Source organism: Lynx canadensis, chromosome B3 (genome assembly GCF_007474595.2).
Source record: "Lynx canadensis isolate LIC74 chromosome B3, mLynCan4.pri.v2, whole genome shotgun sequence".
In the NCBI taxonomy this organism is placed as follows: domain Eukaryota; kingdom Metazoa; phylum Chordata; class Mammalia; order Carnivora; family Felidae; genus Lynx; species Lynx canadensis.
In genome coordinates, this window is record NC_044308.2 from 9,824,634 (window position 1) to 9,852,551 (window position 27,918).

The following is a 27,918-nucleotide window of genomic DNA, read 5'->3' on the forward strand; positions in this document are numbered from 1 at the left end:
GCCAGAACCAGAAAAGCCATGATTTCTCTGGGATCCTGACTGAAGTTGAAGTCACTGGTTGGGAGGCAATCTACCCCCTTTGGTGACAAAGAGTAGGAAGTGATAAATGTGAGACGGAGAAGCACATTCAGGTCTTCATTCACTGATAACTCTGGTTTCAGAATAGGATTACCATATGGGGGGCACCTGGGTGGCTCAGTTGGTTAAGTATTCAACTCTTGATCTCAGCTGAGGTCTTAATCTCAGGGTGCTGATTGATCTCAGGGTAATGAAATGAAGCCTTGCATTGGGCTTCAAGCTCGGTGTGGAGCCTGCTTAAAAAAAAAAAAAAAAAAAAAAAAAGGAAGGGGGAGGAGCCAAGACAGCAGAACAGCATGGAAGTTTTTTCTGTGTCTGGTGTCCATGAGATACCACCAGACCAACAATAAACCATCTTGCACACCTAGAAAACTGATCTGAGGAATAACACAACAATCTGCACAACCTGAACCACGGAATCAGCAGGTACGTGGCGCAGAGAGGTGAACTGGGGGAGAGAGAAGCTGTGGAGGGCAGGGAGCCACTTTTGCGGTGGAGAGAGGATGGAGACTGGGGCGGAGAGGGGGGGTGGGGTGGGGACAGAATATGGGAAAACATCCCCCCCAACCCACAAGCAGCTGGAGAGAAAGTGGAAAAGTGGAAACAGCCACAGGGACTGAACTAAAAAGGGAGAAAGGAGAAAGGAGAGGGTTTAAATTCCATTAAGACTATAAACAGGGGGGGGCACAGAGTCTGAAACTCTGCAGCTCGATACCTGGTGGTGCTCTGATGGGAAGGGCAGATCCTCAGGAGCAGAGTGGGGCCCGGGGTTCTTCAGGCCACATGGGGAGAGGCGGTTCCCCTGCTGGGGGGACACCTGGTAGAGGCTGTGTGGGTCCCCAAAGGCAAGGCCCCAGTGGACCCGGGAGAACAGCCACATTCACTGGTGCTGGAACAAGGTCGTTAAGGGTGAAGCCTGGTGCCAGGTGTGTGTTGTGAGTTTCCATAGTCCCTGAAATGCTGCTGCTGCACTATCTCGCAAACCTTTTCTGGGGCGGGCTGGCACCCGGCCGCAGTCTCTTGGCTTCGGCAGCAGCAGGGTTCCGCGAATGTTCCTGGGTGTGGCCGGCACAGGCCAGTGCTCGGTGAGAACGTCCGGCAGAGGAGCCGAGCGGGTCAGAGCTGTGGTCCCTCAGAAGTAAGGGGTCAGTAAACATAGCCGCATCTGAGATAAAACTCAGGAGGGAAGGACTGCCTGGGGCTTAGTCATCGTCAGTGTAAAAGCGGGGAGTGGTCAGAGGCCGAAGACAAAGGATGGGTGCACAATTGCCCATCGGGGAGAACAGAGTTCGATACTAGCGACTGAGTTGCTGGGTGTCAGGGCCACTGTTCCCGCGCATGCGCATAGGTACCTACGAGCACCAAAGCAATCCTCCCCAGTAAGCTAAGCAGCGCCATCTAGTGGAGAACGGAGCCGTTACACTAAGCCCTGCCCAACTGGGCCAACCTCACTCTTCAGGAACACAAGTCTCTCCCCCTGCTTAGTTTATGGACTATAACGTGCTTCATAGTTTGACTTATAGGGGAAAACAAAGTAATTTCAGTAGTATTTCAGTCTATTTGCCGGTCCATCTATTCAATTTTCTTTCTTTTTCTTCCCTTTTTTCTTTTTTCTCTTTTTCGTTTCTTTTCTTTTTCTTGAATACAGAAAAATCATTTTTATTTTCAATTTTTATTAAAAATAGTTTTCTTTCATTTTTTTACTATATTTTTACTTTTGTGTAAATTTTTTCAAATTCTATTTTACTTCCATCATTTCATTTTAGTCTATTCAGTGTATTCATTTTTTCACATTTTCAAACTATTTCCTTTTTTTTCCTATTTTTCTTTCCCCCTTTTTTTGTAATCTATCAAGCCCTTTTCAACACCCAGACAAAAACACACCTAGGATCTAGCATCATTTATTTGATTTGTGTGTGTGTGTGTGTGTTTGTTTTTAATTTTTTAATTTTAATATTTTTTAATTTTATTTTTTTTAAATTTAATTATTTTACCTAATTAATTCTTTTTCTCCCCTCAAAATGACAAAGCAAAGGAATTCACCCCAAAAGAAAGAGCAGGAAGAAACGACAGGCAGGGACTTCACCAACACAGATACAAGCAAAATGTCTAAACCAAAATTTAGAATCACAATAATAAGAATACTAGCTGGGATTGAAAACAGATTATAATCCCTTTCTCTGGAGATAAAAGAAGTAAAAGCTAGTCAGGATGAAATAAAAAATGCTATAACTGAGCTGCAAACTTGAATGGAGGCCACAGCAGCAAAGATGGATGAGGCAGAACAGAGAATCAGCAATATAGAGGTCAAACTTAAAGAGAATAATGAAGCAGGTTTGCTCCCTCCCTCTCTAACTTTTTTCCCCCCTTCCCCTACCCCATGGTCTTCTGCTAAGTTTTCCAGGATCCACATAAGAGAAAAAACATGGTGCCTGTCTTTCTCTGTATGACTTATTTCACTTAGCATAACACTTTCCAGTTCCATCCACGTTGCTACAAAAGGCCATATTTCACTCTTTCTCATTGCCACATAGTATTCCATTGTGTATATAAACCACAGCTTCTTTATCCATTCGTCAGTTGATGGACATTTAGGTTCTTTCCATAATTTGGCTATTGTTGAAAGTGCTGCTATAAACATTGGGGTACAAGTGTCCTTATGCATCAGCACTCCTATATCTGTTGGGTAAATTCCTAGCAGTGCTATTGCTGGGTCATACGGTAGATCTATTTTTAATTTTTTGAGGAATCTCCACACTGTTTTCCAGAGCGGCTGCACCAGTTTGCATTCCCACCAACAGTGCAAGAGGGTTCCCATTTCTCCACATCCTCGCCAGCATCTACAGTCTCCTGATTTGTTCATTTTAGCTGCTCTAACTGGTGTGAGGTGATATCTCAGTGTGGTTTTGATTTGTATTTCCCTGATGAGGAGTAACGGTGAGCATCTTTTCATGTGTCTGCTGGCCATCTGGATGTCTTCTTTAGAGAACTGTCTGTTCATGTCTTCTGCCCATTTTTTTCACTGGATTATTTGTTTTTTGGGTGTGGAGTTTGGTCAGTTCTTCATAGATTTTGGACACTAGCCTTTTGTCCGATATGTCATTTGCAAATATATTTTCCCATTCCATCAGTTGCCTTTTAGTTTTGTTGATTGTTTCCTTTGCAGTGCAGAAGCTTTTTATCTTCATGAGGTCCCAATAGTTCATTTTTGCTTTTAATTCCCTTGCCTTTGGAGAAGTATCAAGTAAGAAATTGCTGCGGTTCAGGTCAGAGAGGTTTTTCTCCTGCTTTCTTCTCTAGGGTTTTGATGGTTTCCTGTCTCACATTCAGGCTCTTCATCCATTTTGAATTTATTTTTGTGAATGGTGTAAGAAAGTGTTCTAGTTTCATTCTTCTGCATGTTGCTGTCCATTTCTCCCAGCACCATTCGTTAAAACAGCCAAGAATTCTTTATCCATCAAGGCTGTCATTCAAAATAGAAGGAGAGATAGAAAGTTTTCCAGGCAAACAAAAATGAAAGGAGTTTGTGACCACTAAACCAGCCCTGCAAGAAATTTTAAGGGGGACTCTCTGAGGGGGGAAAAGATGAAAAAAAAAAAACACCAAACAAACAAATAAAGACCAAAAGCAACAGAGACTAGAAAGGACCAGAGAACACCACCAGAAACTCCAACTCTACAAGCAAGATAATGGCAATAAATTCCTATCTTTCTGTACTCACTCTAAACGTCAATGGACTCAATGCTCCAACCAAAAGACATAGGGTAACAGAATGGATAAGAAAACAAGATCCATCCATATGGTGTTTACAAGAGACCCACTTTAGACCTAAAGACACCTTCAGATTGAAAGTAAGGCGATGGAGAACCATCTATCATGCTAATAGTCAACAAAAGAAAGCCAGAGTAGCCATACTTATATCAGACAATCTAGACTTTAAAATAAAGACTGTATCAAGAGATGCAAAAGGGCATTATGTCATAATCAAGGGGTCTATCCACCAAGAAGACCTAACAATTGTAAACATTTATGTGCCAAATGTGCAGGCACCCAAATATATAAATCAATTAATCACAAATATAAAGAAACTCGATAGTAATACCATAATAGTCAGAGACTTCAACACCCCACTCACAGCAATGAACAGATAATCTAATAAAAAAATCAACACGGAAACAATGGCTTTGAATGACACACTGGACCAAATGGACTTAACAGATATATTCAGAACATTTCATCCTAAAGCAGCAGAATATACATTATTCTCCAGTGCACATTGAATATTCTCCAGAATAGACCATATACTGGGACACAAATCAGCCCTCAACAAGTGCAAAAAGATCGAGATCATACTGTGCATATTTTCAGACCACAACGCTATGAAACTCAAAATCAACCACAAGAAAAAATTTGGAAAGATAACAAATACTTGGAGGCTGAAGAACATCCTACTAAAGAAGGAATGGGCCAACCAAGCAGTTAAAGAGGAAATTAAAAAGTACATGGAAGCCAATGGAAATGATAACACCACAGCCCAAAACCTCTGGGATGCAGCAAAGTTGGTCACAAGGGGGAAGTATATAGCAATCCAGGCCTTTCTAAAGAAGGAAGAAAGGTCTCAGATGCATAACCTAACCTTACACCTTAAAGAGCTGGAAAAGGAACAGCAAATAAAACCGAAAACCGGCAGAAGACAGGAAATAATGAAGATTAGAGCAGAAATCAATGCTATTGAAACCAAACAAACAGTAGAACAGATCAATGAAACCAGGAGCTGGTTCTTTGAAAGAATTAACAAAATTGATAAACCACTAGCCACTTTGATCAAAAAGAAAAAGAAAAGGACCCAAATAAATAAAATCAACAATGAAAGAGGAGAGATCACAACCAACACAGCAGAAATACAAACAATATAAGAGAATATTATGAGCAATTGTATGCCAATAAAGTGGGCAATCTGGAAGAAATGGATAAATTCCTAGAAACATATACACTACCAAAACTGAAACAGGAAGAAATAGAAAATTTGAACACACCCATAACCAAAAAGAAACCGAATTAGTAATCAAAAATCTGCCAAAAAAAAAAAAAATACAAGAGTTCAGGGCCAGATGGCTTTCCAGGGGAATTCCATCAAACACTTAAGGAAGAGTTAACACCTATTCTCTTGAATCTTGAAGCTGTTCCAAAAAATAGAAATAGAAGGAAAACTTCCAAACTCTTTCTATGAAGCCAGCATTACCTTGATTCCAAAACCAGACAAAGACCCCCCACTAAAAAGGAGAACTATAGACCAATTTCCCTGATGAACGTGGATGCAAAAATCCTCAACAAGATATTAGCCAACCGGATCCAATAATACATTAAAAAAAATTATTCACCACGACCAAGTGGGATTTATACCTGGGATGCAGGGCTGGTTCAATATCTGCAAAACAATCAGTGTGATCCATCACATCAATAAAAGAAAGGACAAAACCATATGATCCTCTCAATAGATGCAGAGAAAGCATTTGACAAAATACAGCATCCTTTCTTGATCAAAACCCTCAAGAAAGTAAGGATAGAAGTATCATACCTCAAGATCATAAAAGCCATATAGGAAAGACCCAACACTAACATCATCCTCAATGGGGGAAACTGAGAGCTTTCCCCCTAAGGTCAGGAACAAGACAGGGATGTCCACTCTCACCAATGTTACTCAACATAGTATTGGAAGTCTTAGTCTCAGCAATCAGACAACACCAAGAAATAAAAGGCATCCAAATCGGCCATGAGGAGGTCAAACTTTCACTCTTTGCAGATGACATGATACTCTATATGGAAAACCCAAAAGATTCCACCAAGAAACTGCTAGAATTGATTCATGAATTCAGCAAAGTTTCAGGATATAAAATCAATGCACAGAAATAGGTTGCATTCCCATACACCAAGAATGAAGCAAAAGAAAGAGAAATCAAGGAATCAATCCCATTTACAATTGCACCAAAACCATAAAATACCTAGGAATAAATCTAACCCAAGAGGTGAAAAATCTATACACTGAAAACTATAGAAAGCTTATGAAAGAAATTGAAGAATACACAAAAAATTGGAAAAATATTCCATGCTCCTGGATAGGAAGAACAAATATTGTTAAAATGTCGACACTACCCAAAGCAATCTACATATTCAATGCAATTCCTATCAATAACACCAGCATTCTTCACAGAGCTAGAACAAATGATCCTAAAATTTGTATGGAACCAGAAAAGACCCTGAATAGCCAAAGCAATCTTGAAAAAGAAAACCAAAGCAGGAGGCATCACAATCCCAGACTTCAAGCTGTAGTACAAAGCTGTAATCATCAAGACAGTATGGTACTGGCATAAAAACAGACACTCAGATCAATGAACAGAATAGAGAACCCAGAAATGTACCCACAAACGTATAGCCAACTACTCTTTGACAAAGCAGGAAAGAATATCTAATGGAATAAAGACAGTTTCTTCAGCAAATGGTGCTGGGAAAACTGGACAGCGACATGCAGAAGAATGAACCTGGACCACTTTCTTATACCATACACAAAAATAAACTCAAAATGGATGAAAGACATAAATGTAAGATGGGAAGCCATCAAAATCCTCAAGGAGAAAGCAGGCAAAAACCTCTTTGATCTTGGCTGCAGCAACTTCTTACTCACCATGTCTCTGGAGGCAAGGGAAACAAAAGCAAAAATGAACTATTGGTACCTCATGAAGATAAAAAGGTTCTGCACAACGAAGGAAACAATTAGCAAAACTAAAAGGCAACTGACGGAATGGGAGAAAATATTTGCAAACAACATATCAGATAAAGCGTTAGTATCCAAAATCTATAATGAACTTATCAAACTCAACACCCAAGAAACAAATAACCTAGTGAAGAAATGGGCAAAAGACATGAATAGACACTTCTCCAAAGAAGACATCCAGATGGCCAACCGACACATAAAAAGATGCTCCACATGACTCATCATCAGGGAAATACAAATCAAAACCACAGTGAGAGACCACCTCACACCTGTCAGAATGGCTAACATGAACAATGCAGGCAACAACAGATGTTGGCGAGGATGAGGAGAAAGAGGATCTTTTTTGCACTGCTGGTGGGAATGCAAACTGGTGCAGCCACTCTGGAAAGCAGTATGGAGGTTCCTCAAAAAATTAAAAATAGAACTACCCTATGACTCAGCAATTGCATTACTACATATTTTCCAAGGGATACAGGTATGCTGTTTCAAAGGGACACATGCACCCCAATATTTATAGCAGCACTATCAACAATAGCAAAAGTATGGAAAGAGCCCAAATGTCCATCGAGGGATGAATGGATAAAGAAGATGTGGTACACACACACACACACACACACACACACACACACACTGGAGTATTACTTGGCAATCAAAAAGAATGAAATCTTGCCATTTGCAACTACGTGGATGGAACTAGAGGGTATTATGCTAAACGAAATTAGTTAGAGAAAGACAAACATCACATGACTTCACTCATATGAGGACTTTAAGACATAGAACAGATGAACATAAGGGAAAGGAAGCAAAAATAATATAAAAGCAGGGATGGGGACAAAACAGAAGAGACTCTTAAATATGGAGAACAAACAGAGGGTTACTGGAGGGGTTGTGGGAGTCGGGATGGGCTAAATGGGTAAGAGGCACTAAGGAATCTACTCCTGAAATCATTGTTGCACTACATGCTAACTAATTTGTATTTAAATTAAAAAAAAAATTAAAAAAAAAAGGATTACCATATGGTTGGGAAGACAAGAATCACAAAGAAAGATGAAACTGCAGAGAGGTGATATGGGAGCAGCAAATGCTGAAGGATTTCTTTATACAGCCCAGTAGAAATGACATATTAGTGACAACAGTGGAGGAAAACCATGCTTCAATAAGACAAACAAAAATTCGAATGAATAATGCTCAATGTGGAAAATTTGAAGATTGAAAGATAAGAGTAGAAATAAATCACAGACAATCCCACTACCCACAGGTAATCAGTGTTAATATTTTTATACATTTCCCTTTGCCAGTGCATATTTTTATGTTGTTTGTATTTTTACTATATATGCAATTTTGCTTTAAGTAAAACTTCAAATTGTGAAATAATTCAAACACAGAAAATACCAACATCAAGTGTAGTGGTTTAGATTGGTGACAATAGAATGCCCCTTCACCCACTATAATAACATTGGCTTAGACAATGTAGGCATTTATTTTTCCTTCACATTAAAGACACCTGTAGGTAGCTGGTCCAGTGCTGCTTTGACACTCCTACAACATCATCTTTAATAACTCAACTTCTAGTTATCTGCTGTGCCATTCCTGAGATGCCCTCATGCTTACAATATGGCTGTTGGAGCTCCGGCAATCACATCCCACACCACAGGAATGCCTCTTCCTCTTTTAAGAGACTTCTGAAAAGTTTCCTACAACATTTTCACATCTTACTGGCTCACATTTAGTCATGTGGCTACATCTCATTGCATGGTGGGCAGAAAATTAAGTCTTTTATTCAAAGTGATGATGTATCCAGGTAAAAAATCTTTGCCACACCATGGAACCACCAAACAGATTTAACATATGATAACACTTGGCCAATTTGGATCTGTTTTTAAATTTTTTAATATTTGAAATTAAGAAATGAAGAATTAAAGATATAGATAGATTCTACTTTCATTGAGGATGTAGAGAGCTAGCAGTGCCACTCCTGCCCAACAAGAAAAGGCCAGACAAACTACAAAATCATAACTTTTTTTGAATCCATTTGAGAACTGAGATTGGAGTGTGATAAAGTAGACTTCCAAGGAGAGACAGGGAGAGTCAGAATACAAGCACTAGGCTTCCCTTGGCAGAGCCTGGGAGGAAGAAACACTGGTACCAATCTAGTCAGTAAGAAGTCAACTAAAATTTTCAATGAGTTTTGGAAGGCTTAATGTGAGTTACAATGATAGTAAAGGAATCTTGGCATACCCAGACACAAGGGAAGCTTGTACTCTTTAGTAGGTTCTTCACCATGGACCTCTGTAGAGTGCTCACAAGAAAGATTGAGGCAAATAAGGGAGACCAGAAGAAGCTTGCCTGGGTTGTTTAGACCTTGAGGAGATTGGTCACCACTGCAGGAGCCTTTCCTCCTGTGGAACTAAATCTGTAAGCTGTTGAAAGAGGAGTGTTCACCCCCAGAAACACAGGTGAAGCCCCACTGTAGCTGGGGGAAAGGTAAAAGAAAAAAATCATTTTTATTTCAGGGAAAAGGGTAGAAAATAATTCTAAGCAAGAGTCCTAGACCAATATCATTAGTGGTCTCTTACTGGTAGGGAAGGTGCAGGAAGCTATCTCCTGAATAAGACCTTCTAAAGGTATAAAGCAGAGTTGTTTGCCATGGGGAAGAAGGACAGAATCACTAAGGATGTGACACTTCTGAGACCCAGGCATACATGACCTTCCAGGATAACAGAGAATTTCCTCTTGACCCCGCTCTCTCACCCTATTCAGGCTAGCAAGCACTGAGTAACAAGCAATAGCAACTTACCACTGGGGTGGGAAAAAAAGTATCAAAGGAGAACTCCTGCATGGTGCAGGCACACAGGGAAGGTTGAAAGCTAAGACTGGAACAAAAATATTGAGAAAAATCCTCTGACATCCGACCCCCACACTAAGCACAAGGTAACACTAGAGGAATCTGAAGCCTGAAGGTAACCATAGGAGCAAACAAAACTCAAACCCTACTCAATATCTGACTAGGTCAACATGACCACCACACTAATGACCTACCAAAAGAAGACATGTGTCCATTTCCCAGAATAAATATTATCTACCTCAGTTGTTACTGTTCTAAACACACCGTCCATTCAATAAAAAAATTATAAGATATACATATAGGAAAATAACCCACTGTTAAAAGACAAAGATGAACAAAACCAAGCTCAGAGACTATCCAAATGTTGAACTATCAGGGAGTTTAAAGTAACTACGATTATGTGTTAAAGGCTCTAGTGGAAAATGTGGACAGCATGCATGAAAAGATGGGGGATTTCAGCAGAGAGATGGAAAATATAAGAAAGAGTCAAATAGAACGCCTAGAAATAAAAGCAAGGTAACAGAGATGAAGAATTCTGTCAATGAGCAGTTCAGGGGACTTTATGCTACCGAAGAAAGAATGAATGAACCTGAAGACAGGTCAATAGAAATTACCCAAATGAAAACAGGAGCCTTTCCTCCTGTGGAACTAAATCTGTAAGCTGTTGAAAGAGGAGTGAAAGAGAAAATAAAAACGAAAAAAATTAAAAAGGCCCGAGCATCTAAGAGTTATAGGACAATACCAAATGATCTAACATATGTAAAACAGAATCTTTGAAGAAGAGAGAAAGAATGAGGTAGAAGATATGGACAAAATTTACCACTCTTCATCCCATTTTCTTCCTTTTTTCTTCCTTCCTTTTCTCTCTCTCTCTCTTTTTCCCTCTCTCCTTCTTTCAGATTTTATTTTTAGTAGTCTCTATGACTTGAACTCATGACCCTGAGATCAAGAATCACATGCTTCACTGACTGAGCCAGCCAAGCACCCCATCCCATTTTGTTTCTGTTCTCACCAGTAATCATGTGTCCTGAAGCTAGTGTGTATCCTTCCCATCATGTTTTCATATTTCTTAGTATACCTGAATGTGTCTGAAACAATATATGGTGTCATTTTTGTTTTCAAAATATATAGAAATGACATCGTGGTATCTTTCTTTGCAATTTAGTTTTTTTAATTATAAAATTAATATTGGTTTAACTACTATATAATATCCCACTGGTTTATTTATCCATTCCCCCAATGATGGAAAAATAGGTTTAATTTATAATATTATAAACAATGCTGCAATTAATATTTTTGCATATGAATTCTTGTGAACATGTGACTTCCATAATTTCTTCCTCAGCATGTAATTCTGAGTTGAAAACAAGCAGTTTTGAATATTACATAATGCCATTAAATTGTTCATTAAAGCAACTGACTTGATTTACACTTCTGCTAGCAATGAACAGCACTGTTTTATTCTCGACATGTTCACACTTAGTATTATCGGACTCTTGTTGCCAAGTTATGGGTGTAAAATTATATTTTAATGTTGTTTTAATTTTCATTTCCCCTGAATATCTTCAAAAAAATTTTTTTTAGTGTTTATTTACATTAAACATTAATGAGAGAAAGAGAGAGAGAGAGAGAGATAGCGCATGTGAGTGGGGAGGGACAGAGAGAGAGGGAGAGAGAAAATCCCAAGTAGGATCTGTGCTGTCAGCACAGAGCCCAATGTGGGCCTTAATCTCACAAAGTGTGAAATCACGACCTGAGCCCAAATTAAGAGTTGGATGCTTAACTGACTGAGCCACCCAGGCGCCCCTCCACTGACCATCTTTTTTATATGTTCATTGGATGTTTCTGTTTCTGTTTATGTAAACTGCCTGATCATATCCTTTGTCCATTTTAATATGACTGTCTTTAAAATTTTTTTGTACTATTTCTTTATCTTAGTCAATTAATCTTTGTTGATTATATGCTTATCTATGGCTGTCCTTTTATTTTTGTTATGGACCTCTTTTTTTTTATCCAGAGGTTATAATTGTAATTTGTAAAGTGTACACTTTATGGTTTGTGTTTTTTTTGTGTGTCTTATGAATTGCTTTCCTACTGTAGTATCATTAAGTTACATTTTCTTATATTTTCTTCCAAAAGTGTTTTTCACATTTGCGATTTGTTTTATGTGAGGTAGGGTCTAATTTATCACTTTCCGCATGATGCCAATTATCCCAGTAGTATATTTTAAATTGTGTTTTCTTTCCCCAGTGGTTTCAAATACCACTGCTGTTGAGTTCCAAGTTACCACTGATATGTGGGTGGGTCTGTTTCCAGTGTTCTTGTTCTGCCAGAGGTGTCTGGGCCCGCTGAAAACACAGCTGTGAGAAATGAGGTTTTGAGGAACTTCGATTCCCAGCGAACATACTGGGCATAGACTCAACATACTTGGACCACTTCCAAAACACTACAGATCGTCCCTGTCACTAAGTACAAGGTGCAAGTCACGTGCTGGAGACGTGAGTACGATTCCATGCTTTTGGGAAAAAGGTAAACGGAACGTTAGCCTGTCCTGGTCCTATGTCCCGCTACCTCTTTTCCTCTACCTTTATCTGAATTGCTGAAATTTTCACCATAGCCTAGGTTATTAAAAAGTAAGCCATGTGATAGAAGAGGCAACATACCTACTTATCAGAGTAGGAAATGGGTTTAAGGAAATAGAACAGTTTCCTTTATTTTTATTTTTTTTCTCATAGGGTAATAGAATGGGAGACTAGAAGAAATCTTTGAGATCGTCTGGTATATTTCTAAATGGGTAGAGAAACCCATGAAAAGATGCCTGGGAAAGTTTATATTTATACCAGTTGTTCCAGAATAATAATCAACAGTACCTTCTTTCAGTATCAAAACGTCTTGGTTTGGATAATAAATTATATGATCATCCTATTGCTGAGAAAACAGATTCCTGTAAGTTAAAGGATTATGTTAAAAAAATTTTTTTTATTAGTCACAAATGGATACTGTTAACAACAGATTTCCTTAATGCTTCCCCTGGGAAATATATTCAATTGCAAGTATATCTAAAAATTTTTCTTAGTAAGTATGATGTGAATTTGAGGTCTGGACTAAAAATACACCTGGGAAAGCACAATTAATATTTAATTGGTTTGAAGACACGGAATGCGGTAACTACATGGTTGAAGACAGAGCAAAACTATACTCTAGGGGGTCTAGTCACCTACAGTTCCTCATACAGATACTGCAGGTGCTGTCATGAGGCTGAACTTCAAGTCCATTGACTGTTTATTGCTCTTTCTATGTTGCTTTTCTTGACAGTTTATATCGTAGGGTCTGGCAAAATGCTGGACTGAGCTAATATATACCCCTACCTTCTATTACAAATGTATAGAAATGTTGGATATACTATCTATATATGTAGTTTATCCAACATGTGTATACACATGTATACATACATACACACATATAAACTACATGTATAATTCATAAAAACGCATACATACAATTCACACACATTCCTATATATTTACATAAAAATAAAGGTAAAGAAAAAAAATAAAGGTAAAGAATGATTTCTTATGAAGAGCCAAAAAATCAGTTAACCAGAAAGGAGTACGTTGCTAAATGTAAGCATATTAAAGACTTTTCTATTTATCAAAAGACAACCATTAAGAGAGTGAAGATACGGGGCGCCTGGGTGGCTGAGTTGGTTAAGCCTCCGACTTCGGCTCAGGTCATGATCTCACAGTTTGTGGGTTTGAGCCCCGCATTGAGTTGTGCCGAAGGCTCAGAGCCTGGAGCCTGCTTCAGATTCTGTGTCTCCCTCCCTCTCGGCCCCTCCCCTGCTCATGCTATCTCTCTCTCTCAAAAATAAATAAACATTAAAAAAATTTAAAAAAAAGAGTGAAGATACATGCTACAGAATGGGGAAAGATATTTGCCCCACACCTAATTGACAAATTAGTTGGAGTCAGTAGAAAAAGTCAACCAAAGAATTGAACAGGGACTTTGGTAAAAAGAGGAAGCCAGCCAAGGTCATTCTCTGTCTCCCTCTCTAACTCTAGATGAATGTAGGTGAGGGGTATACAGATGCTGAGCATACTTTTCTTTTAACATACTGGAAAATTTAAAATAAAACATTGGGAAAAATAAAAACAAAGCCACACTCAAAGAAAAAAAATAAGATTCCCAGATGACACACATGAAGAAGAGAACTCAGGAGGAGAGCAGAAAGTGTACCAGCTAATGCTACAGCGACTTAGGGAAGACCAGATTTTGATATGAGCCCTGGGAACTTGGGGCTGGGGACTGAACTCCCCTGGAGTGACAGGAAGCATGTGACACAAAGAATTACTTCATCCAAACCTCCAGATAAAACCAGATTGCAAGGAATGGCGGTTTTCTCCAAAAAAGGGGACTGGAAGAATCTTCCCAGTATCCTAAGAAAGCAGCCAGAAAGCAGGTCTCTGTCTGACGTTCTGGGTAGAGAAAAAATCTCTCCTGAAGAACACAAACAGCATTCCTGTGCCACATGTGAATGTTGAATCCAAATTCTGTTAACTACATTATAAATGTTTATTTATCTATCTTCATTTTTGAGACAGAGAGAGACAGAGCATGAGCGGGGGGAGAGGCAGAGAGAGAGAGGGAGATACAGAATCAGAAGCAGGATCCAGGCTCCGAGCTGTCAGCACAGAGCCGGACGCGGGGCTCGAACTCATCAACTGCGAGATCATGACCTGAAGCAAAGTCAGACGCTCAACTGACTGAGCCCCCCAGGCACCCCATGTTAATTACATTATAGATAGCCTGGCTTCAGACAGACGAACTCTCTACAGTATTCAACAGAAGCAAATATAAAGCTACCCTAAAGGGATACTTTCATAACCTAAGGGGCATGAGGTTTCCAGTAAGTCTTAAGTCATGGCAAAAAAAAATAACAGTCCATGTAAGGAAACCATCCACCATGAGGAATAATTGCTAGGCACAACGTGGGGAAGGGTTAGTACCTTAAGGACTTAAAATTGTATACTAATGTGAAAGAGAAGGTCACTTAAGAATCCTTAGAACAATCAAATAGATTATAGCGGAAGAAGGGGATACTATAAGAAAAGATACATTTGCAAAATATATCTTTTTTTTTTTTTTTTTTTTTTAGGTAGCTTTCATGCCCAGCATGGAGCCCAATGTGGGTCTTGAACTCATGACCCTGAAGTGAACACCTGAGCTGAGGTCAAGAGTCAGAGGCTTAGGGTGGCTCAGTCGGTTAAGCGTCCGATTTCAGTTCAAGGCATGGTCTCACGGTTTGTGGGTTTGAACCCCACATCATGTTCGGAGTCTGGAGCCTGCTTTAGGTTCTGTGTCTCCCTCTCTCTGCCCCTCCCCAACTCACACTCTGTCTCTCTCAAAAATTAATAAACATTAAAAAAAAATTTTTTTTAAAAAAAAATTTTTTTTTTTCAACGTTTATTTATTTTTGGGACAGAGAGAGACAGAGCATGAACGGGGGAGGGGCAGAGAGAGAGGGAGACACAGAATCGGAAACAGGCTCCAGGCTCTGAGCCGTCAGCCCAGAGCCTGACGCGGGGCTCGAACTCACGGACCGCGAGATCGTGACCTGGCTGAAGTCGGACGCTTAACCGACTGCGCCACCCAGGCGCCCCAAAAAAAAAATTTTTTAAAAGGAGTCAGATGCTTAACTGACTGAGCCATGAAGGCACCCCCAAATGAAACTTTTAACAATTAAAAATAGAATTTCTCAAAAAAAATTTTTTTTCTCGTTGAAATTAGAAAAGCCCTCTGTGGACGGGATAAATAGCAGGTTACACACGTCTGATGAAATAATTAGTGAACTGGAAGTTTGTTCTGAGGAAATTGCCCAGAATGCCACAGAGAGGTTACGAAATGGGAAAGATGAAAGGAAGCTGTGAGGTGGGAAGAGAATGATCACGGAATGAGGCACACCGACACGTGTCCAACTGAGGTTTCAGAAGGACAGAAGAGAAAGAAACTGGGAAAAGCAATATTTAAAATGATGACGACAGAGAACTTTCCAGAAGAATAGACAGGTCTAACTGGAGGTGAAAATGAGATTCTTTTGTAGTTTCAGCCGGATCGAAAGATGGAGAACAAGTCAATAGGTGACAAGGGTGACCCAGTTTCAAAGTTAGCTTCTTGGTCACGAATGCAGGCCACACTAACAGATTGCAAAACTGGTTCTGACAATATGAGTCAGTTCCTGACTTTGGACTTACACACAACATGAAAGATGAAGAGGCTGGGAGAGGGAATTGTTAGCAGTTACCAATAGGCTGTATTTTCATGACCATTCACGGAGGAGGAGCATGTCGTTGCGTCCCCCTATTTCAAACCAAGCAGTTGGACGCGGCCCCCTGTTTCAAGCTGAGAGAAAGTGACCTCAGTGGTGCTGCTTGGCAGGCCTGACATGTGTTTCCTGAGGTTGGAGGATCCTACGGAGGATGTAGGACTCATTCCTGAAGAATCTAAAACCAAGAGGCCGTGGTAGGGCCACTCCTGCCTGGTAGTGGAGAGACAAGCGGTGGCTGCCCTGTGTGGACCGATCTGCACTTCCGTTAACGATGGGCAAAGATGTCTGCTTTCCAAGCAGTGGAAGGGAAGATGTGAATGTGAATACATTTATAGTTTGAAAATTATAGTGGACCTGGGGAGCGTGGGTGGCTCCGTCGGTTGAGCCAACTTTGGCTCAGATCATGTCAGGATTCGTGAGTTTGAGCCCCTCAACAGGCTCTGTGCTATCAGTTCAGAGCCTGCTTCAGAATCCTCTGTCCTCTCTCTCTCTGCCCCTCCCCTGTGCTCTCTCTCTCTCTCTCTCAAATAAATAAACATTAAAAAATTATACTGGACTAGCCCCCAATTATGCCACTGTTAGGTTATTATTTGAGATTTCATGTAGGAATGGGGAAGGAACTGCAGAGAAAGTTTGAATGGACTGAAGAAAAGAATGAAATTAACTTTTTCTTATACCTTTCTGGGTCTAGCTTCATGAAAACACTGTTTGTTTGTGTTTTTTTAATGTTGATTTATTTTTTGAGAGAGAAACAGAGTGTGAGCCAGGGAGGAGCAGAGAGAGAGGGAGACACAGAATCCAAAGCAGGCTCCAGGCTCTGAGCTGTCAGCACAGAGCCCGACACGGGGCTCTAACCCATGACCCATGAGATCATGACCTGAGCCAAAGTCAGACGCTTAACCAACTGAGCCACCCAGGTGCCCCATGAAAACACTAGTTTAATATGAATCTTTAAATTGTGGGATTACAAAAGTCACAGATAATATAAACTTAACTTTCCAGACAAGGATGTATAACCTGAATCTAATGAAGAAACATTAGAGAAACCCAAATGAGGAACATTCTATTTAAAAATTCGGGAGGGGCATGTAATAAAATGGTCCGTGTGATAAAAGACAGAAAAAGGCTGCGTAAAGAGTCTGGAGTCATGAAGGCTAAAGATTCATGGCAGCTAATCAGTATCTAAGACTAGATTGGATTGTGCACTTTGGGGGTGGGGGAGATGATGCTGTACAGGGCATTACTGGGTCATTCAAAAAAAAAAAACAGAATAAGAATTGAAAGATTAAATACAATGTATCATTTTTAAAAGTTTATTTATTTGAGAGAGAGAGAGGGAAAGAGTGAGCATGAGCAAAGGTGTGTGTGTGTGGGGGAGAGAGAGAGAGAGAGAGAGAGAGAGAGAGAGAGAGAGAATCCCAAACAAGTTCCATGCTCAGCACAGAGCCCCATGCAAGGCTCAATTCAAGAAGTATGAGATACTGACGTGAGCTGATATCAAGAGCTGGACACTTAACGGACTGAACCTCTCAGGCACCCCAGTACAATGTATCATTCTTAAATTTACTACAGTTGATAAGTATACTGAGGGCTATATAAGAGAACGTCCAAGGAAATATATAGTAGAGTATTTAGGGGTGAAGAGCATGATATATATGACTTACCTTCTTCAAATGATTTGGGAAAAATGTGTGTGTGTGTGTGTAAAGAGAACAAATAATAAAACAAATGGAGTAAAATGTTGACAGTTGGTGAATTTACATAACAGTATATGAGTATTCTTGTACGATATTTTGCACATTTTCTTTAAATTTGAAACTGTTTTCCAACATTCGAAAAACAAACACAAACAAATAAATAAGGAACCAGAGAGACAAAACAGATCGTCCACGGAGGAGATTATGTTGTGGACAGCGGAGTTCTCATGAACAACAGTAGAGGCCAGAGGTGAAGGAATATGTAGCCTTCAGTATTCGGTGATTTTTATCCTAGCTAAACTATCATTCAGGGGGCATGGGGCAAATAAAACATTGAAAAAATAAAAATACTTACATAACAATTAATTTCTTTTATTTGTAAGTAATCTCTACACCCAATGTGGGGGTTGAACTCACCACCCTGAGATCAAGAGTCGTATAATCCACTGACGGGGCCAGTCAGGCGGCCCCAGAATACTTACATGATGATTAAAACAATCACTCACTGGTTCTTGCTGAGTCACTAAAGGGTGGGCTTCAAGGAGAAAGATACAGTTCAGAGAAAGAAGGGAGAAGTAAGGATACAAAGTTCAGCAAAGCAATTAGTAAGTGTGAGCAAATCTAAATAAACTGTTTTAAAATTTTTTTTAATGATTTTATTTTTGTGGTTAAAGATGTGGAATTAATACTTTATTTGGTTTTGTTTTTTAAATAATTTTTTAAGGTTTACCCTTATTTATTTTTGAGAGAGAGAGAGAGCACACAGGAAGGGCAAAGAGAGAGGAAAAGAGAGAGAGAGAGAGAGAGAGAGAGAGAGAGAGAGAGAATCCCAAGCAGGCTCCACACTGTCAGTGTGGAGCCTGATGTAGGGCCTGAATCCGCAAACTGTGAGATCATGACCTGAGCCGAAATCAAGAGTTGGGCACTTAACTGACTAAGCCATCCAGGGGCTCCAGGAACTAGACAGCAATAACATGAAAGATGGGAGAGGATGATTCAGAGTGAAAACATTTTAATATCCTAATATTTTCTTGATGGTAACCATGCAGTGTTAATGATTTAAGATAAAAGAAAAGAAACAGAATCTGTAATTTCTTAGATGGTTAGAGGAAACTAAGATGATAAAGAAAACATGATACTCACCATCCCCCCACCTCCCATACACCGCCCAAAGGGCAGGAAAGGAAAGGCATAAATCGAAAAAAACACAAAATAAGAATGGTGGAAATGAATTCAAATATATTGGTAATCACAGGCAATGTAAATATTCATGGGATGGAAAAGCACATAGAAGTCAAAACAAACGAACCAGATCTGCCTGGGTACCAACAGCAGCCTCAGAAACATTGTACTCGATGCACAATGTGTTAGGATACACACAATTTGGAACCACTTTGTAAAATACAAAGTGACACAAAACAATGTTATTTATTGTTTGTGGATATAAACACACGTAGCAGCACAGGGAATGGAGTAATACACACCAATTTAGTGACGATCTCAGGAGGAGATGAGAGTGGAGGGATGGGGGAAGGTGAGAGAGTGTCCCTAACTTGATCTGCAATTTATTTTTCCTTAAAAGAACACGTCCAAAGCAGTCACGATAAAAAGCTAACATGGGACATGTGGGTTGTGGAATGTGGGTGTCTGTTTTATTAATTTCTGGACTTCTCTATATATTTAAAGTAATCACTCAAAAACACGAACCTCTATATTTTATATTTAATTCCATTTTTCTGAGGACATATAGAAGAAACAGTTCTGCTCTCCTGGAGCTCGTTTAGGTAAGGATGCAGGTTACTCTGTTTCCCTCCCCTCCCAGATTCGTGCTCTGTCCTGCTGAGTCCTCCTTCTGTAAACAGAACTCTACCAACCAGTCTTCCTCCCTCTGCTAACAGTATTTCCTGCTCTTGTCTCAACAGGCCCTGGGGGCGGTGACCGCTTCTCACCTTTGCTGAACTCTGGATGTCTTACCATACCTTGTTTGTTCCCTTGACCCTGCTGGAAACTCGAACAGTACCTTTGTTAAAATGCTTGCATTTTAACCACCTGGGAAGACACAAGAAGACATTGTGAAAAATCAAAAACAATTCATTTTTGTTTTTGTTTAGTTTATAGAACTTCTTTGCTGTGGGTGAAAAGATCGATAAGGTGACCTTCTCCATGTCCCAGCCTATTTGCACTATCTGAGCACGTGTGGTGGACAACTTCTTGATGAAAAGAGATCACGACTGACATACACGGGGGGAATTGCTCGTGCGCCAAAGATCTTACGATTCCTTGAATGGTATCAATTGTGTTTTATGATTTCCTTGTTCATCTACTTAGTTAATTTCGATTGAGTGGTGCTCTGCCCCAAGAATTGTGCCAGGTAATGGGGATACATTACATGCTTCAGTAGACAGGGCAAACCTGAGATGGGGTAAATTCTAACGGAAGCAGAGAGTGCTATGCGGTACCCAGGAGGGTTATCCACCCAAATCCTGTACTGTAAGATATGGTTTCCCAAAGGAAGTAACATCTAATCTGAAACCTGAACTCTATGTACTAGTGAGCCAGATTATGGACAACAGCCGGTGGGAGGGAATGAGTCTTAGTTTTAAGGTATTCTGGGCAGAAAGAAAAACAACTTGGGCAAAGACCAGCAGGGGATAAAAAGCATTTGGAAAATTAGAAGCATACCTCTTGGGTTAATGTATGGACTGCAGGAGAGGAGGAGAGTTGGGGCAGGAGAGGAATGCAGAGGTCAGATCACAAAAGGTCTTATAAGTAAGTTTAAGGATATGAGTGCTATTATGAGGTCAGTGAAAAGCTGTTAAATCTTGTAAAGTGGGTGGTGTCTAGCAAAATGATATTTGCATTTAAGAAAGATTTACCCTGAGGATGAACTTGAGATAAGTAAGGGAGATATCTTAGTAGGTTCTCTGGAGTAACCCAGGCCAGAGATGATGAGCTGGGTTTGAGACAGTGAGGCTGGACAGAGTGGCTGCAGCAGAAAGGATGGCTCACGCGGGCCACCTGCTGTCATTATAGGCAGCAGTTAGGCAACTGCTGTCATTATAGGACAGCCCTGCAAAATGCAAACTGTCCTTTCCTTGTTGGCCTTTAACCAGAGTGTGAACGCCCTGCAGGCAGGGAATATTTTGTGTCCATCTCTGTGTCTCTAGGACCTCAGCGGTGCTCAGGGAATGAATGTTCTTGAATAAGTGGATCTCGGCAACATCGTATTTTTTGATACAATGGTTACCCTCATGACTTCCAGACCCAACACTTGTTAGGAGAGTTCTATAATGATTGTGAAGTCAATGTCTAGGGCTGTTCCAGAGGCACATGAAGGCGTGGGTGCTTTAACTCAGTTCTCTGTGCATATTGAAACGTGCAGGCTGTTTTTCCCTGACTCAGTTCTCTTGTGCCATCTGCCGGGATGAGCATTTCACAGCACACCAAAGTGAGATGGCCAGTGAAGAAGACAAGCCGGAAAGCTCCGTGGGAGAAGTAGCAGACAAAACCCTGGACAGCCTTACAATTTAGCCGGAGAAACAAGTCTTGTGCCCACGCAGCAATCCCTGTGCGGTGAACCTTCCCAAGATGTCCTGGGGTGTTTTCCCCAGACAAATATCCCTTTCTACCGGTTTGCGTGCAGACGATCTTAACTTTCTGCATTCTTCTTCAGCGTTTGCGACAACTTTACCATACGAGACGTTAGTATTATTACAGGCTTTGAAATGGGGAAAGAGAAGCATGGAGATTGAAATAAAATGCCAGCTCTGAGCTGGCCGGGTGGCCGGTCAGAATAACTTTAAACAAGGAGCCGAGTCAGAACTGAAGCCTGTTTTACTCCCAGGTGCACACTGGACTCACAAAACATCCCAGACAAAGTAAGACGGAGGTCAAGAGGGGGCAGAGGTAAGCTGCTTGGTTGCAGCATGGGCAGGGCGGGTCAGGCACGGAGCGGAAAAGTCCTCAGTGCACTTACAATGCCGTTGTTGGTGCAGGGGTTAGAGGGGCCGGGGGAGCAGCGGGAACAATTCTCCTGCAACGTGTGTTCCCCAATGACAGGTCAAGGGCGTGTCCCCAAGGGAACAAAATTTTGTAATTCTATGAAGATTGATAGAGCTTGCGCCTGGGCGGTACTGAAAACCTTTGGGGGATGTTGTCAAACAATAGATATTGCTATGGTGGTTGACATGTGTAGTTAAAACAAAGAAACTAGCACACCATCCTCTTCTCGTTGAAACTTAAGTTATTCCTATATAAATATATGCTTGTATAAACATACAAATATATTCTTGGTGTCAAAACACCCAGCTCAGGTCATGATCTCATGGTCATGGGATCGAGCTCCTCGTTGGTCTCTGTGCTGAGTATGGAGCCTGCTTGGGATTCTCTCCCTCTCCCTTGGCCCCCCTCCCCTGCTCTCTTTCTCTCTCTCTTTAAAATAAATAAAAATAGGGGCGCCTGGGTGGCTCAGTCGGTTAAGCGGCCGACTTCGGCTCAGGTCATGATCTCGCGGTCCGTGAGCTCGAGCCCCGCGTCGGGCTCTGTGCTGACAGCTCAGAGCCTGGAGCCTGTTTCAGATTCTGTGTCTCCCTCTCTCTGACCCTCCCCTGTTCATGTTCTGTCTCTCTCTGTCTCAAAATTTAAAAACAACAACAACAACAACAAAAAAAAAAAAACAAAAAAAAAAGTTAAAAAAATAAACAAAAATAAAAATAAAAAAACCCTAAAAAAGAAAAACCCAAACAACCCAAACATTCGGGGAAAGCTCTAATTCTCCTTTACTTTCCCCAGAGGTATAGCAGTCAGTGGTAGGCTTCTAGATCTTTTTCTATGTGTTTACACACACGTGTTTTCCAATGGGAGCATGGAGTATGGTTTAGTGTTTTATCCCCCGTGTGAACGCTATCTTGCTGGACTTCCCTGCCCTGCCTCTCCAACAGAGGGGCTCACGCTCACTCTTCTGACTCACTGGGACTTGTAGTTTGATTTGCATGAGGCCCCTCCTAGAATCTCCATCTAATTGCCTAATGACAGTCATCTTGGTCCCCTCAGACCAGGCCTCCAGGCTGGGAGGTCTCTGCAGCTCATACCCAGCTTCACAAAGCTTGCTTTCTTTCTTGTATCACGGTAGAGCATATGTAACATAAAATCTTACTATTTTAACCACTTTTAAGCGTGCAGTTCAGCGGCATTAAGTACATTTACATTGTGTGTAACTATTGACACCATCCGTCTCCAGAACGTTTCCCAAACTCTGCACCCATTAAACACTAGCTCCCCACTCCCCTTCCCTTAACCCCTGGCAGCGATCACTCCACTTTCTGTCTCTGTGAAGGGGAGTGATACGGTATTGGTCTGTGTGACTGGCTTATTTAGCTTAGTGTGGCGTCCTCAAGGTTCATCCATGTTGTAGCATGTGTTAGAATTCCTTTCCATTTAAAGGCTGAATAATATTCCATTTTATGTATACACTACGTTTTGTCCATCCATTCATCCACTGATGGACATCTGGGCTGTTTCCTCCTCTTGGCTATTGTGAATAACTCTGCTATGGGCACGAGTGTGTGAAGACGTGTTCGATTCCCGGCTTTCAATTCTGGTGGGTAATTGCCCCAAAGTGATGTAATAGCTTTCTGAGCACACCCTAAGCTGTACTTTCCTTCTTCAGATGGATGCCCCCTGTTTTTTAGCTATTTACTGAAGTTACCCACCTACCAGAGACAGTCCTCCTTGCTTTCTAGGACAGCGATGGGTTGAAACATATGTATTTCCAGTTCTAAAGATTTTGGGGCAGGAGAGAGAGAGGCTGTTCTCAAAGTCCTGTACTTCAAGACTCATTCAGGAGATCCCCCTGCCAGGGCACCTGGGTGGCTCAGTCGGTTAAGCCTCTAACTCATTTTGTTTTCTTTAATTTTTATTTATTTTTGAGAGAGACAGTGTGAACGGGGTAGGGGCAGAGAGAGAGAGGGGGACAGAGGATCTGAAGCAGGCTCCAGGCTCTGAGCTGTCAGCACAGAGCCTGACGCGGGGCTTGAACTCACTAGAGCTCCATCTGACAGTACCGTGAACTACTTGATGGGGAAGATTGCCTGTTTTTAATCTTTAGTCTGCTACATTGTATAGAATGGTCAGTGTCTATTTAAAAATGAAAAAAAAATTCATTTTATTTATTTTAGATAGAGAGTAGGGGAGAGGGGCAGAGGGAGAAAGAAAGAGAATCTTTAAAAAATTTTTTTTAAAATGTTTATCTTAGGGAGGGGGAGGGGCAGAGAGAGGGAGACACAGAATCCAAAGCAGGCTCCGGGCTCTGAGCTGTCAGCACAGAGCCCAATGTGGGGCTTGAACCCATGAACTGTGAGATCATGACCTGAGCTGAAGTTGGATGCTTAACCGACTGAGCCACCCAGGCGCCCCAAGAAAGAGATAATCTTAAGCAGGTTCCACACTCAGCAGGAGCCCGATGCAGAGCTTGATCCCACGACCCTGGGATCATGGCCTGAGCCAAAATCGAGTCATATACTCAGGATGGACTGAGCCACTCAGGTGCCCCTACTTAGAATAAAAAAATTAATTACAGATATCTTTACTATTTACACACAGTTAAATTTCTTTTTAATATTTATTTTTGAGAGAGAGAAAGAGAGTGTACACACCTACAAGCAGGGGAGGGGCAGAGAGAGAGGGGGACAGAGGAGCCAAAGCGGGCTCTGTGCTGACAGCAGCGAGTCTGATGCAGGGCTCACACTCACAAACTGTGAGATCGTGACCTGAGCCGAAGTCAGACACTTAACCGACTGAGCCACTCAGGCGCCCCGATATTTGTACAGAGTTTAGAAATTCAAACAACACGGGGTGCCTGGGTGGCTCAGTCGGTTGGGCGACCGGCTTCGGCTCAGGTCATGATCTCACAGTCTGTGAGTTCGAGCCCCACGTCGGGCTCTGTGCTGACAGCTCAGAGCCTGGAGCCTGTTTCAGATTCTGTGTCTCCCTCGCTCTCTGACCCTCCCCCGTTCATGCTCTCTCTCTGTCTCAAAAATAAATAAACATAAAAAAAAAAAAAAGAAATTCAAACAACAAATGAAAAGTTGACAAACCTTAACCCAGCCCTCCCCATCTTGGTACTAATCTCTGGAAGGGAACAACTCTGTTTCAGTTTTCAGGTCTCTGAGTATTAATCTGCTTCTCTAGATAATAAACACCCACCACTACCCAATCAATCTCATAGAATATTTTCTATTAGTTTTTGCTTTGGTAGAATTTAGTTCTCCTCTCCCATCACCCACCTTTCTGCCTCCGTTGGTTGCCATCCTCACCCCTCCCTATCTCTATGCCCATTGGCTTTGCAGACCCTCCCTCCTCCGTGACTCACCCTTTGACTGTGGGCCCAGCCATGTGATATCCTTTGGCTAATGGGATGTTCGTAGACACGATGCAGTCAGGGATTAGAGGATTGCTTGTGCGGTGGAATCTGCTCTCTTGTACCTCTGCCATCACCTGATGAGCCTGCTGGTCTCCAGAGAAGGATAAAAGATGTGGGGCAAAGCTCTTCCAGTGGACTCCTAGACCCACAGAAGGAAGCAAAGCTATCTAGCCAGACTGCGCCTAGATCAGCTGAACTCCAGCTCATTTGCAGGTGGGCAAGTGGTAATAAATGATTGTTGTATTAAGCTGCTGAGTTTTGGGGTAATTTGTTACTCAGTGATAGCTAACCAATATACACACCCAACGTCCCTGCCCCGTCCTCCTCCTCCTCCTCCTCCAGTTATATCCTCATTTTTGTTCCTCTGCTGTTACCATTTTAACCCTCTTCATTCCATTAGTTGTTGGTGGGATCCCTTCTCTCCCCATTTTGTATGATAACTTTATTCTCACTCCTCTTCCACCCCCTCATCACTTTCCAACTACTGGTTTCCATCAACTATACCTTAGCTTTCACACTGGGAGGTTTACATTCATTAACATTTTGTCCATAGCAAAAATTTTGGACACTTGCTGCTTTCTAAGTCCATTATGTTCCTGTGGAGGAAAATGGAGAAAAGATTATTTTAGAGAGCCGATTCACAACTTCTTATGAACTGGTGTAGTGTGTTTTCCTTCTTTAAAATCAAAGGATCCCGGATTAATATACCTTCAGTCCTGTCAAAGCTCCTGAAGACTGTAATGTAAGGAGAAGGGAAGGGAGGGTTGACTGTCAGAACATTACTGTGCATTGAGTTAGGTTGGGCTATTAGTGAAGATACTAGGAAATAGAGTGTTTCCTGTGTTGACAATACATTTCAGTTGTCACACACATTTGTGCTACTAGCAGATGACTAGGTGATAGCAGTTTAATAAAACACCTGAACTTTACAAAGGTCTTTAAAAAATTTTTATTTTAACGTTCATTTATTTTTGAGAGACACAGAGACAGAGTGTGAGTAGGGGAGGGGCAGAGAGAGAGGGAGACATAGAATCCAAGGCAGGCTCCAGCTCTGAGCTGTCAGCACAGAGCCTGACAACAGGGCTCGAACCCACAAACTGTGAGATCATGAGTGGAAGTCAGATGGTTAACTGACTGAGCCACCCAGGCACCCCCAAAGTTCTATTTTAACTAATAAAAATAAATTAAGCCAACTTGGGCGTTGTGCCCAGGAAATCTGTATGACATATAATTGTAAGAAGAATACTCTCTATTGATACCTTTGACCACTGATCTTTACCAGTTACAATGAAAAATTGGAGGTGAAAATGTGTAGATATTTTATAAGATTTGGGCTTGGAGGTGGTGATGTTAGAAACTGGAATTCTCAATCTGTAGGAATGCTATCCTTGGGTTTTTGGAATCTTTTAGATCTTTTCCGACCCCTCCACACCTACAAGGGATAGGGAATGGAATGCGTTGACTTCTGTCCCAGGACATTGGCTCCTTTTATTTTCCTCATATTCTCTGGAATCATGAAGAGAGCACCGGTTGGGGGTTAGGCAGTTTTAGGTCAGAACAGCCGTGTTACCACATGCTGGCACGTGTAAAGGGGGGGCAAGTGCCTTAACTTCTTTTAATTTACAGTTTCCTCAACTGATGAAAAGAAATGCATACCTTCTAAGTCGTGCTGTGAAGAGTAAATAAGCTAAGGTATACATAGCGCTTCACATTCCTGAATCAAAGAGGATACATAACAAAAGGTAGCTGCCTTTGTTACCATCCTTATTCATCAGCTTGAGACACAGATTTCTTTTAATATTTAACTGAAGTCATTCTATTATCCCGGACTGCTTACAGTGAGAATGTATCTTTTCTTTTCCTGCTATCCTCTTTCCTGTGATAACTCCCACCAGAGGTACTCCAAGATTCCTGGATACTATCGTCTTCAGCAGAGAAAACCCGGAAAACCATGGTGTTCAGGATTTTTGACTGTCGTTGCTGGTCCTGCCACATGGTGTCGCTGTTGAGACAGACAACCTTGCCCCGCTTGCCATCCTCCTGGCCCCAGCCCAGCGACCTTAGGGGAAAGAGGCAGGCACCTGTGTGGAACTATGGAACGCAGTGATCTGAGAACAGCTGCTGTACCCTATTTCAGCATCCTGGAGATATCACCTCTATTTAGGTACCTTTGTTGGAAGCAAAGCTGTAGGACTATCACGTGTGCAAGAGGCAACTTGACCCCCACACATGCTGCCCGTGGCTGGGGCTCAGTCCTGCTGCCTCGCTTACTTCTCAGATCTTTCAGAGATACATCCGGAAGCTCCTTGATAGATAGCTTTTTTGCATGTGGATGGTTACCACCATGCTCAAGTAATTAGCATCTTCCCCCTGGCAGTATTGACTAGCAGGTTCCTGCTACAAAGATGCCCTTGTAGGAGAGCCGCTGTGACAAAAAGTTGGAAAACCCATCCTTCTGGGGGCACATCTCTGCACAGATGAATTCCTTGGGCCCAGCTGCCTCTACCCACACTCATGCAAATAGGCTGCAACCAGGAGACAGACAGCGCTGAAGAAATGGTGGATTCATATCAGCAGCTGACTCCTGTCACTACAGCCAGACCTCAGGTCTTTAAAAGTAAAGAGGGTGCCTGCCGTGGGAAGGATGCTCACGAAGAGATACCCAACATACCGTCTAATCCAGAGAGCAAGTTGCCAGCTTAGATGTACAATATGAGTCCATTTTCGCTATTTTTTCTTTTATACTTTTCTATTGCCTGAATTTATTTTTTTAAATTTTTT

The 27,918-nt window shown here is 41.4% G+C and overlaps 1 long non-coding RNA gene across 2 annotated transcripts; it reads left to right on the plus strand.

Moving 5' to 3' along the window:
- Nucleotides 1-353: 353 nt before the first annotated feature.
- LOC115515541 lies at nt 354-27,898 on the plus strand. 2 transcript variants are annotated; one of them, XR_003969314.1, is made up of 4 exons: nt 354-504; nt 19,640-21,623; nt 26,764-26,879; nt 27,033-27,898. It is a non-coding gene; the product is annotated as an uncharacterized LOC115515541 (long non-coding RNA). The 2 variants fall into 2 exon arrangements; XR_003969315.1 differs by lacking the exon at nt 26,764-26,879.
- The last annotated feature ends 20 nt before the right edge of the window (nt 27,899-27,918 follow it).